This window comes from Leptosomus discolor, chromosome 4 (assembly GCF_034619465.1).
Source record: "Leptosomus discolor isolate bLepDis1 chromosome 4, bLepDis1.hap2, whole genome shotgun sequence".
In the NCBI taxonomy this organism is placed as follows: domain Eukaryota; kingdom Metazoa; phylum Chordata; class Aves; order Leptosomiformes; family Leptosomidae; genus Leptosomus; species Leptosomus discolor.
In genome coordinates this window covers 53,593,018-53,603,870 of record NC_141394.1, presented here as the reverse complement: position 1 = coordinate 53,603,870, position 10,853 = coordinate 53,593,018, and the positions used below count along the sequence as shown (strand labels likewise).

General features: G+C 47.0%; 1 non-coding gene across 1 annotated transcript; it reads left to right on the top strand.

Annotated features, from left to right (window-relative positions):
* The first annotated feature begins 10,490 nt into the window (after positions 1-10,490).
* Positions 10,491-10,608, top strand: LOC147415674 (small nucleolar RNA SNORA26). Its single transcript, XR_015183486.1, has one exon. It is a non-coding gene; the product is annotated as a small nucleolar RNA SNORA26 (small nucleolar RNA).
* The last annotated feature ends 245 nt before the right edge of the window (positions 10,609-10,853 follow it).

Below are 10,853 nucleotides of genomic sequence, written 5' to 3'. Positions count from 1 at the left end.
GGAGGGAAGCTGCCAACTCCATGTAGCTGCTCTTGAAGAACCTGGAAATAATGGGGGGAAATACAGACTAAAACAACAAAATGTGCAGAAACAGGCTTCTCTTCTGTTTGTACTGGGGTGCTTAGCACACAGCCATTTCCTTGGCAAGTTTATTACTGCCTCACTGCTTTAATAAACTTTTGACAGACAAAGTTTGAGCTCTCCCTTCCCCCACCAAGAAGTTTCAAAAATCTAAACCAAATCAGGTACTCCAAGTTCATTAGGATTAAAACTAGACCCAAGCACAATGCAGAAAGTGTCCTTTCAACTGTTCCTGGGGAGGAAAGTAGCAAAGTCTGAACGTAACAAACAGAAATATTAATGTTTCCTTATTCCTACCTAATTGCCGAGTCTGATTTAGAGAAAGCTAAATGATTCAAGAGTACTTAACAAACAGCAGTCCTCTCTGAGCGGCATGCAGTGCAAGCAAACCCCTGACGTTAACTCTGAAGCCAAGACTTCCTAGAACAGGTACCTAGCATGGAGCTCCTGGCCCCATGAGACCACGGGGTGCCTGCCCGAGAGGGTTAAATGGGGTCACTGACCCAATGTGGATTCAGAGCCCAACTTTGAGGTCCTTTCGCAGGATTATTAGGGCAGGAAAAAGGGCAGGAAGAGGAAGAGCGGGCTGCGGCTCCGTCTGCAACGCGTATCGGCCGGGGCCAGCCCAGCTCCGGAGGGCCCCGCACCGGCTCAGCATCTCCGTCCCGCACCGGCTCGCTCCCGGGCTGCTCCGGGGAAACTCCTCGGGACACCGCCGCTCTCCGGCGGCCAGCTCCATCCCGGGCACGTCCCGGCGCAGCCTGCCCGGCTCCCCCACCACCGGGGGCAGGGATGCGGTCGCTTCCTTTGCCTGGCGCCCCTGGGGGGAGCCCCCCCCCGCCAGCCGCCCCTCCGCAGGCCCCAGCAGGGCCTGCCCCCCGGAGGGGCTGCCGTGCCGCCCCCGCCGGCGCGCCGGCCCGCCAGCACTCACCATATTACAGATGGAGGCGATGTTTCTGACAGTCATTAGTCTAAAGGTTGCAGCGATCCCACACCGCCATCTTTATAAGGTGAAAACAGCCCCGCTCATGGTGGGAAGAGCGCAGGAAGGGAGAGGGGGCGGCGGCGGCTTCTGCTCCGGGGCTGGGATAAAAGCAAGAGGAGGGGACTGCCCAGGCACCCTTTGCGCCCGCAGAGCAGCGAGAAGGACGGACCTTCCTGCCCTCCCTCCTCCGGGCGAGTGACCGGGAGCTTCAGCGGCGCAGGGAGGGCAGCCGCATCTCCGCTCCTTCCGCCCCTGGCTCTCGCACGTTCCGCAGGGCCCCGGGCTCCTGCTGGAGCGCTCAGCCGCGCCTCTGCGCCAGCCGGCACCGCGCTAATCTCTCCCTTCCTCCTCCTCCTCCTCTTCCTCCTCCTCCTCCTCCTCCTCCTCCTCCTCTTCCTCCTCCTCCTCCTCCTCCTCCTCCTCCTCCTCCTCCTCCTCCTCCTCCTCTCCAGGCGGCTGCCGTTGCCTCTTGCCGCTCCATTGCAGCGCCGCGCCCGCTGATCCGCTCTGACAGCGCCGGGGAAGGGAAGGTCAGAGGCAGTGACCGGCACCGGGCACCCCGGCGGGCCCGGCCGGGGCGGCTGCCGCCGCAGCCAATGCGCTGCGGGGAGGAGGGGGCGCGGGGGGGGGGGGGGGGGGGCTGCCTCGCCGCCGCCACCGCCCGGCCCTCCGCCCCTCCGGCGACAGGCAGCGGCCCGGGACGGGCGCTGCGGAGAGAAGCGGAGGGAGGTGCCTTCATCGCCGGGCCTGGACTGGCCACGGGCTGGAACGGCCACTGGGGTGTCGGTGCGGGCGGAACCGCACGGGCAGGCAGCAGGTGAAGGGCAGGGAGGCAGCGTCCAGGCAGGACGACACGGATGTGTGGCAGTGACGGCAGCACTGTGCTTTGGGACATGCTCTCTCCAACTAATTCGAGGTCTAGGCGCTTGCAAAGGCCGGAACAGTAGGCTGGAATGTAATTTACCGCCCACAGTAGTAGGTGCTTTGCATTGCCATTCATGCGGACCACACCGATCTTCACAAACGCTGTCTTGGGACCGTGGCCACACCACACATCTTTGTGCGAAAGTGCTCCCTCACAATAGCACATGGCATTTATACAACACCGTTAATGCAATAACCTCGGTTCCTCTTCAAACACTAGTAAGTTAAGGCCCATGCCTTTCTCCAAGGTAGAGCAGTACGAGTGTATTAAATTTACACACATGATAATAGTCACAAGGTTGTTAAATAGCTAAATTGAGGCCATGCAGCAAATCGCTGAGAGAAGCAAGACTGGAGTTCAGCTAGGGCAATGCCTCATCTTAGAATTCCCCTTTTCCTTGGCAGATGTTGCTCTTTTCAGCAGAAGCTTAAGGCCCATTTATTGTTCCTCTGCTATGCTGAGGAAATCATTCAAATGAAGAGAAAGAACTGCTAATGTTTCTATAGGTACCTCTGCTCCTAACAGTACCTGGAAGTATGGCACCCTCAGGCTTGGCTGTGATTTTTCCTTCATGATGCTAGAACGTAATAATTTCAGTCTATAGAGCCTGACCCCACAGGCTTTACTTATAGGAAACATTCCAAAGTTAATAAATTTTATATTTCAAGAGAAGGTCTATGATTATTAATAATAATTTGGCATCAGCAGTAGCATCTAAAGATAAATTCCTATCCTGAGAACACTGTTAGGTAAGTGGCCTCAATCCAGCTCATTGTGGACAAGTGCCCACTTTATAAAAATGGTATCAAATTTGGCATTAGTTCATGTGCTGTTGACAGTTTCAGCAAAGAAACTCAAAAGGAGTTGTCACAGAGACAGAAGTTTCTTTCCTCAGTAGGTTGGATTAGTTATATTAAATCATTGCAGACATTTGAAATACAGGATGGAGAAAGATTTCTGGACATTTATGGAGTGAAGTTGTCAGGGCTACTAAAAAATCCACAAATCTCTGTAAAAGGACCATCAAAAAACATATCACTGAGAAAAAATAATCCTTGGTATAATTCTATTAGTTCGTGGTCTCACATTATGTGTGAATTTGATTGCAAGTGTTTAATTTGCTTAAACTCTGAGGGCTGGATTATACATAATATGACAGGTTTTCCCAACATAACCAAGGAAATGGGAGTTAAGCTGAGGTGTCATTTCAGGACTGGCCACCCCCAGCCTCAGTCCTGAAGCAATCAAGGCCTGACTGGTCTCCAGTGCATTTCTCAGTAGCCTACAGAGACTGACAGTACTGCACTATGCTGTTTTTTTAAACTCGGATCCCCTTTATTCCAGAAGCCTAATTGTGTGCTCTTTCCTGCAGCCCGTTATTCCAATTTAGTGTAGAGAATTGTACTTGCTCTTAGTGAAAAGTTATGAAGCAAATGAATGGGTTTGAAAGGTGATTAAGAATTTAACTGGGAAAAAAAAGTGTAACTAATAAAGCCATTTACCTCACATATATTTTAATGTCAAGGACATTATTGCCATAATACAAACCCCAGAGAAATCATACAAAGTAGGAAAACAAAAAAATAAGAAAAAGGTAAGTAGTAGTTTCATACTTTTGCTTTCTCACTGATGCCAATTACTTGACTTCAGGGTAAGGTTTCAGCTGTTTTCTGTTAAAACATTTTTTTAAACACAAAATCAAATTGCTTTTAGTTAAGTACTTATTGGTTATTGAAGGAAATGACTACTGTTGAAAATAAGCATATTTGGAAATATGCACACACATACACACACAACACCATTCTGTGAAGAATGCAGCATCATTATCAATAACGATAATAAAAATACTTTCATTTAAGGATGGACACATTTCATGTCTTACTTCTGAGGATTCGTAATAAAAACAGGAAATAATATACAACTGTTATGTGTGTTTAACAATAGTTCAGCACTGGCTTTTTTGCGCTTGAGTCACATATCAAACCAGGAAAGAGGAAAGAAACTTTCACACATGAAATGGACTGGTGAGTGTTTTGGTTTTCTTCTGGTGGTGTCATTTGCAGGACTAGAAAGTTTATTTCTGTAGCTTTTTGAAGATAAAAAAGTGCTAAGAAAAGCAACAAATGCTAGTTACTAACATTATATGAACTGCATAAATAAAGAACAGTGAACAATTGTTTCCACTCTAAAGCATTGCCCCATCTCTTCATAACAAACAACTAACGCTGTGTTTCTTCTGAGTGTTAGACAAAGAGAAGGAAAACAAAGGACTATTTATAACCTAAGAGTGCTTATATAATTTCTGTTGAAAGGTCAAAAAAAAATGCCTTCCGCATTTAATTTTAGATCAGTCTTGGTCTCATCTGGTTATACGCTTGAACATTTTTATTTTGCTACATAAAATAAGAACCTATTGTAAATATCCTCTTTGGCTAGCAGGGCCTTAGACTTTCATAACATTTTCCATCTGACGTTCTCAGAGTACTTTGCAAACATTCACTCAGACTTGTCAAATCATTGGGTGGCAAGTTAATATTAGCGTCCTTTATGGAGCAAGAAAACAGGCAGCAGAAATCTAGTGACTTGTCCGAAGTTACACAGGAAAGTCAGCAGCAAAGCTGGGAGTAGAATATCTGCCCACTCTGTGCTACAAAGAGGATATTGCATTTCCTCTCCAGAAATCTTGGAAAATTCCACAGAGGGTTCATTTAAGTTTTTCTTGTAATAAACTCTGGTCCAGAAATGGGTAATCATCAGTCGGTTTTGCTGAACAAGTGTTTGGAACACAATCAAATTTAGGATTTATTTCCAGGCAATTAGAAGGCCTTTTTAATGGAAAAGGCAGTTAAAACAGTAGTTAGGTTTTCTGGAAGGTGAGAGAATATATAATAACAATTAAAAGAGAATTCAGGTATCTGAAATAATTTCAGTGCTGCCAATGTATGTTTAGAATTCTACAAGTTTGTATCTCACGTTAAATTATGTTCTACAAAAAATATCAGTATGTCTTTAACAGAATGGCAAATATGCAGACACAAGCACGACGACTAAGGATTTTCCATGGAGCCTGGCCCCCACTGCAGAACAGTTTGGGAGCTTTAGCACGATGCCAAATGCCAACTCGCAGGCCATGGACTGACGCTGTAGTGCATGGCTTATAGCAGGCCCACAGAAGCTACTCTACACCCGAAATTCTAATGGTAAGAGTGAGTTGTAGTCCACAAAAAATTCATGGCAATCCGCAGAAAATGTGGGGAGTCTCCTGGGGGCTCCTTAGTCTAAAAAAAACAACCCAAACTTTGGGTCTTTAAAGCTGTCAGCTTCAAAGCAACTCCTACCCAACATTTTCATATTATCTGAGAATTTCTCTTGATTTAAAATACAGTAAAACTTTATCTTTAGAATCCTAACAAGTCATACTGTCACCTACAAAATATGAAGCACAGAAAATAGAACTGTGCATTAAATTAATCTCTGAATCTTAGAATCATAGAATTCTTCCCTATACACACTGAAATGTGCTTTTAGTTGGAAAGATACTATTTAAGTTGTAATCATACACATCGGCTAGAAAGAGATAACCAAAATTTTTAGCCATGGAAGTAATTTATTGAACAAGAGACTGAGAGAAAATAAGAAACCTTGAGTTTCTAACATAAACGTATTGCTATTTCTGCCTCTGGAAAGGAAATAAAAAGTTTGGCTTGCTGTCCTCTTCTTCTCCAAAGACTTTATTTATTATTTTTGTTCTATTCTACAGGCTCTAATTTTAACTAACATACTCTCTGAGGACAAAACACAAAGGATATTTTGACAGCAGAAAGGCTGTAAGTGGCATTTAGTCTATTTTCAGCATGAATTTAAAATAGCCTTTTCATTTTATGTAAATTGTGGCATAAATTAATCAAATTACATTTTTATTACATTAGCATCTCAAAGTATTAATCAAGTTAAAAAAAAAAAAACGCTCCTACTACAGTGTAAGATCCCAAACCTGCCAATTATTTAATGCAGATGGATACTGTTATCCATCTGCAAAGACCGATGCTCCCATCAAGATTTTACTTGCTTCGTTTTCCTTCATATCAGTGTGGAGAAAGACAGTGAAATTGAATGAAACATTAATGACAGTTGTGCCCTTTGGTGATCCCAACACGGTGTTTTTTAAAAAAAATTATTTTCAAAAGTCTTTCAGCTGAGAGAGGTATCAGACCAGTCACTTTGAGATTAAATTCATGCATCCCACAAAGAGAGAGCTGGCTGATTAGAGCACACCCTTCAAGATTTGAACAACTGAGTTCAGATCACCAGCCTCCTTAAAAAGCTCAACACTAAATCCACAAATTAAACAGGGCATCCAGCTGCCTCTTAGATAACTTCAAAATGCAGACTTTCAGATATTCTTCTCTGTGGTGACCTAAAGTGGACGCGCCCTAATGTAAATAGACCTAGCAACAGCAATGGGCATGGCTGGCCAGGTGCCTGACAGTCTTTCCTGGGCACGTGTAGAACCTGCTAACCTCTCACACCTTTTCAGTGTGAGCAAAGGCTCTTCTTCACCATGAGGTGACCAGTGTGGGACAAAGGCAGCACATTACAGTGTCTGATTCTTAAGTGCAGTTCTTGTAACAACTGTCCATGCTCTCCCCCTCCCCCCTTAAATATTTTCATGTTCTCTATCCAAGCTCCCATGACAACTGCAAATTCTGCTCGTGACCAGGCCTGCATCTCTCCTTAGTGACCAAAAATTAAACTGTACTTAGATCCAGCAGTGATGTGGGCTTTCCCACAAGTCCCAAGATAGCCAGGCTTGTAGGCAGATTCAGTGCCCCGCTGAGAAGTTTATTCAGACAAAAGTTAGAGGCAGCCCTTTCACTCCAACAAGACAGATCTGCCTGCAGTCTTGTAGGCACTAACTCAATGGTTACAGCACTTGCCCAGGAACCTGAGGAACCCTACCTGCATGTAAATCCACATCTGACCCTTGCCAGGAGAGTAATTTATTCTATAGGGAGGTTTGCAAAGGGACAGACAGGGCAGGTGGCCTCTGCATTCCTCCTCTTGCAGTTGTGCCACTATCAAACCAGAAAGTAAGTTTCATTGAGCCAGAGGGAAGGCAAATAATGCAAAGTTTGTATGGGGAAGACAGAAGAAAGCTCAGGCAGGGGAAGAAAAAAAAAAAAAAAAGAGTAGGATTTTATCTGAACGATTAAAATGCTCATCTGGGATGGACACTGACCACTGGTTTGCTATGCTAACAGAGGTGCTGGTTTACATTCTGTACCGGAAAAGAAGAAACTGAGCTTGACATACACCCCACTGGCACAGGTGGTAAAAATGCAAAGGTTGGAAGCCACTTCATCTTTTTGGCTGTACTACAAGAAGGACTAATCTGACATGTAGAAAATGGTCATTGCAGAGAACCCCACCTAAAACAACCTACAGCTACATGCCTCACAAATTCACGTCCAGTGAGTGACTTACCTAGAGCCCTGAGACAGCTTTTGAATCCTGAGGTACTCACAATAAAATTATTGGCACCGGGATTGTATGTGCAATGACGTTTTAAGCAAGAATTAGACAGAAGAAGTAACTAGAAGTGATAAGAAACAATTTCTAGAGCTATCCCTTGATTGCAACTATGTGACTCTTTCTTTCAGGCCAAATCAGATCAGTTTAGGTCTGCTGAGGAAAATTTAAACGCAGGGTTCAGAAAACTCTCAGGGTTAGCGGGCCAGCCTTTACTTTCTTCACACTTACAGCTGCTGTGCTGGTAGCAACTCAGTATGAGCCAAGACATACTGTTTCTCACTGAGACAGGAAGCTATGAATTATCAGCAATATATCCACCTCTTGTGAAATATGGACTTTTGTTGAATTCAGAACTCCACAGGAACCATGGCCATGGTTCCTTCCTACTAGCTTTGTTGGGCAACATTCAAGGTCTCCGTGCTACAAATTACCTATTCCCAGTTTATGCTGATCTGCTTGTACACGCCCTAGAACCTCTTAGTGGTATCCCCAGTCAGGCAGCACACCTCAGCTGAGGCAGAACGACAGCCGTGCTTTGCGTCCATGCTGTGCGCTAACTGGAAGGATGATGGGCCCAGTCCCACTGTGTGGCCCTGCGAACTGCAGCCCAGGCGTGCTCTGGAGCGTGCTGCCACGTCAGCGAGGGCATTAGCGCAGGCTTGGGGCTTACTGCACTATCCTTGCAGACAGGCCCTAAGCCTCCTCAAGTAGGGCTTAGATGGGAGTTTAGACAGCGATCAGCAGTATTTAGTTCCTCAAAACCGCTACACAGCTGCCACTTCGCACCGAAGACGCTTTTGTTTCTGTGTATTAAAGACCTCCGGGCCCGTAGGGTTCCGCCTGGGCACAGATGGACAGTCGTGACCCAACGAAGGCAAAAGCCCCGTCACGACCGAGGCCGCGGGTCCGCCCCTGACCGACCGCCGCAGGGAGCACGGCTGTCCGAGGCAGAAGGCCGCCCCCTCACCCCCGACCGCAGCGGCCCGGGGGCGCTGGCAGAAGGCCGCCCCCTCACCCCCGACCGCAGCGGCCCGGGGGCGCTGGCCCTCCCCCGGTCCAGGGGCAGCGCCACGGGGGGGGGGCTGCGCGGCGGGCTTCCCCCTTCACCCCTGCTCGCAGCTCCGCTGCGCGGCTCGAACGCCCCCGCCCCCCACGCGGGGTCACGCGCGCCAGCGCTACCAATCGGCTGCGGCGCCCCTTCCCGCTGGCTCCCCCTGCCCCCGCCCCCTCCAGCGCCGGCGGGCGCCGCGCGGGGTCTCGCGGGAGCGGCGGGGCGGTATTAAAGGCGCCGGGAGGCGGTGCTTTTCCTCTTTCCCTGCCGCCCGCCGCTGCGGTAAGGTGGTTGCAGCCGCTTCCCACAGGGAGCCCCGGGCTCCTAACGGATGGGGGGGTTGGGGGCGGGGTGGTACCTGTTCGGTCTTCCCTTCGCATTTTGCCCTCTCGAAGCCTGGCGGTGCTCCGAGGAGTCAACACAGGGGGATAGAGCGCCTTTCCCTCACAGAAACCCAGTGCGGAGCCGTCCCCTCCGCCCTGCATCCTGTCGTGAGGCACAAGCCCTTCCCGCTCCCTTCCCCCTCCCCGGCTCCCCTCGCTGCTCCGGGCTGACTTATCTCCCTCCCTCTGCAGCGTGTGGCGTGGACCGCCCGCACGCCCATGGCGGCCGCCTGGCGGGGAGGAAGGCGGCAGAAAGCGTCCCAAGGTACCGGCAAGGCCTTCGCATGCTCACGAAGGCTCTGTCGGCCGGCCTGCCGCGCTCGGCTGCTCCCGGCGTGGGCAGGAGGCAAAGCATGGTGGGCCTCGCCGGCCGGAAGCGCTGAGCATCTGGAGTCGTGCCTTTGAACGCCCGTAGGTAAGGGGGCACGCCGGCCTCCTCACGTCACAGCCTGGGGCTGACTAGATGAGGCTTTGGGCTTCAGAAACAGGGCTTTGAATCCTGAGACTGTGTACCACTTAAGGACAAACGTATAGATGGGGGTAGTGGTCTGTATCACTGCGAGACAAGTATTTGTGCACATTTGTACCCTTCTGCTCTTTTCTAAATTATAGGAATTGAGCTGCATGGACCTTAAATCTGACTCAGTGCAGCGGTTTCATTTTTTATAGGCAGCATCAAGAAAATTACAGTTGCAACCTGCAGTGTTTAGGGTGCTAAATGCTGCAGGCACTGAAGTTCAAAGGGACTTAACTTTTCAAATAAAGTCACTGATTGCATAGTCTTTCTGCCCAGTCTTCTAGTATGTCTATAACAGTCACTTTCGATGTCTCTTCGTTGAGCTCTGTGTACAATTTGTTACAAGGTATATGTAAGTAGGCACAAAGTAGAAGTGAATTGGCTGGTAAAGATCAGTCCGGTAAATCTACAGCTTGCTTCAGGGTAGTGTCAACACTAAAGGCAATTTAGGCTTAATAAACTTTCAATTGTTTCTGATTAATAATATATTTTAAAAGATGTTCTATGTAGCTTAAATGGGCTAATTAAAACAACCTTTTCAACAGATTGAACTGTTGACTACCTCTTGCTTTAGGTCTTGATTTCTTGAACTTTACGTAAATGGCTTATGCAACTTTGTAGCATATGACTTTAAGAAGGTCTAATTCAACATGTTACCAGTTCTGTAGAATATGGCTTTAAGAAGGTTTGTAATTAGAGAATAAAAATTATATTATAATTGTCATTTTTGTGCTGTTTAGGAGTCCTGCTTAGCAACTTTCTTTGAAATATTGTGGACATGGATGGTCACACCTAAATTAGAAGCAATGCTCAGGACTTCTTAGTAATGAATAGTACCTTCTACTAGAAGGTGAGTGTGCTCTAGTCTAATGACAATTGCAGATAGTAAAAAGATACTACAATTTGCTTGAAATTTGTGAAGTATCAAAAAACAAGATTTAAAACTAAGTGGCAAGTTCAGATCATTTTAGTTAATAAGAAAAAAATGGAGCTGTAATCAATTCCCCTTTTATGCTTTGCCCTCTTAAGTCTGACTGTGTCTTAAGTGGCCAACACAGAGGGGTATAAAAGTTCTCTTGCAGTCCCAGAGGTGAGGTTGAAACTCTTCTTTGGATCATGCTGAGAGGAACACATTTCATGAAACTACTGAACTTCTAGGAAGTTACTAAATTGACTTTATTAATGGCTTGTAGGTAGGTTTTGAACTGTCATGTGATTATCATGTTGTCTGAGGTCATCTTAGTTTCATGTAAACCTTATTTTTTCAGGTTTCTCAAGTCTGGTGCTTTATGAACCTATGTGATAAATGTCTTGAGTGAAAAGAGTTCCTTGTACTTTGGTTGGTCTACAGGTATGTGGTGTAAAAAGGGTTATCAGAT